Below are 2436 nucleotides of genomic sequence, written 5' to 3'. Positions count from 1 at the left end.
CTGTAATTTGTCCACCCAACATGCTATTTCTTATCGGAGAGACACCGCTAGTGAACTGTGGACCCCGGTCCAATTCTTTACATCTGAAATACAATCTACTGCAATTGTTCTTTACTGTTCTTCGCAAACAACCATCATCATCCACACTATACATCTAATCCTTTGTTTACGACAAGTCGGTGAGATTGACAACCTCACTGTTACGTTGGGGCAAAGTATTTTGATTGTGTTGTGCAGGTTCCACATTGGCGCCGGAATCCCTGGTGTTGCGCCGCACTACACTCCGTCACCAACAACCTTCACATGCTCCTTGACTCCTACTGGTTCGATAACCTTGGTTTCTTACTGAGGGAAAACTTGCTGCTGTGCGCATCACACCTTCCTCTTGGGGTTCTGTAACATCCCAAATTTTTCCTAAATTTGGAATGTTAAAATTATTAAATTAAGTTGATTGAATTGTTTGACTTTGATTGAAATTATGAATGAAAATAATTGTTGATGACTTGTTTGAATTTTATTTTTCAACCTTGTTTTAAAATATATATTTTTTATACGAGTGGATTAACATGACTATCCAAGTTGTTGAATTTGAGTGACATATAAAATCTTCATCCAACCATACATGTATTATTAATGAGAGGGAATAAAATGACTTTCCCAATTATGGTGGATTATTATGCTAATGTCATGATTGACTTTTAAATGTTTGATATTTGAATTCGTGGATTCTTCTAAATGTTTCTACCGCCTATTTTAAGAGAGATGATAATATGACTTCATCATGATTAGTGTTGGATTTTATTATACTTTAAATATCATTTGAAAATGATTTATTTATTGTATTTCGTGTATTTTTGTGTTTGTTTGAATTGATTGAGTGATGGATTAAATTAAAACCCCAAAATTATAATTAGAAATAATGCATAAATAGCCATATAGGCCAAAATGCATAAATTTATTTTTGTATACAATTGACAGGAAATATGTTCATAATTATTTTAAATTACTATTTTTGAATTATGAAAATTTAAAATTTTCATTTGAGCCAATTTAAAGTTAAAAACATTTGTATAAGAGGAAAAGATACAAATAAAAGAAGATTTACCTGTACGTGAAAAGCCAGTCTAAGCTCACGGTGGGCATAAAACCCGAAACCCGAGCCCCGAACCCGAAATACCCGGACCCGAACCCGAATAACCCGAAACCCGAAAAAACGGGTGCAAAATCGGGTGCAAATAGTCAAAACCCGAATTATTTTCGGGAAACTCGGGTGTAGGCCTCGGGGACCCGAACGGCCCGTTAAACCCGAAGTTGGGACAAATCAGCCGCACTGTCCAGTCCAACAGCCCAACAGGAAGAAGCCCACTCCACCCCCACGCCTAAATCTGGCCTTCCCAATGTCTATTAGTCAACGCACTACTCCCACGAAGCCAGAACTTGATCTCGATCTCCAAGTCGCATCCCGTCCGCTGCTGCATCTCCTCCGCCGTCGCTGCCTCCCTCGTGTACCGGCCGCCATCGCTGCCTCTCTCACATCCCGGCCGCCGCCACCTCCCTCGCATCCTGGCCACTGTCCTCGCATCCTGGCCGCCGCTGCCTCCTTCACATCCTGGCTGTCTTCCATGGCCGTGCGTAGAGGACAGCACCGACGGGAGTTGTCTTCCTCGCCGGCACGCACTGGATAGCACCGGCGGCGGCCACGTTCCTCGACAGCGCAAGCGTGGCGCTCCTCCTGTTCGGGTGAAACGGGGATTACCCGAACCCGGACCCGAAATACCGGGTACCCGAATAGTCGGGTAGCAATTTTCATGCAGGAATTTCGGGTGTCTTTTTCGAAAACCCGAATTCGCCATTACCCGAGAAACCCGACCCGAAAAATTCGGGTTACCCGAACGCCCAGCGTGAGTCTAAGCGCCCTCTGTGAGCACGACCATACAGGCCGAATGGCCCATCGCTGGCCCAGCCGAGGGTGCCCAGGCGCAGCCCATTTTCTTCCTCCTTGTGGTCGTCTTCCTTCTCTCCATAGAAACCTGCACTAACACGAGTTCGTTCCTACTGAGAAAATCCGCAAGAAAATCGCTACAAATCCGTTCGAATCCGTGACCCCTATGCTACGAAAACTCTTCCATATATACTACCGCATCGACCCCTCTCCGTTTTTCCAAAAATCGCAAACCATAGACCACCTGAGAGCTCGTTCCGATCTCGCCGGAGTTCCGCCGCTGCGAACTTGAAGTCGCGGTTCCAGGACCTCCCTGCCTCCCCTTTTCTCTCTAACCTTTCTAGATCGTCGACCGCATCCTTCTCACATCTTTTTCCCTCACGCAGAGGCAGGGAACTAAGCAGACGGGGACGCCGGAGCTTCGCCGGAGACGGAGGAGCCCAGCCAAAAACCGCCGCCCTTCGGGACTAGGAGAGTCGCTTACGAGCCAAGAG

The sequence above is a fragment of the Lolium rigidum genome, chromosome 4 (assembly GCF_022539505.1).
Source record: "Lolium rigidum isolate FL_2022 chromosome 4, APGP_CSIRO_Lrig_0.1, whole genome shotgun sequence".
NCBI classification, from domain to species: Eukaryota; Viridiplantae; Streptophyta; class Magnoliopsida; order Poales; family Poaceae; genus Lolium; species Lolium rigidum.
This window is presented reverse-complemented; position numbering follows the sequence as displayed.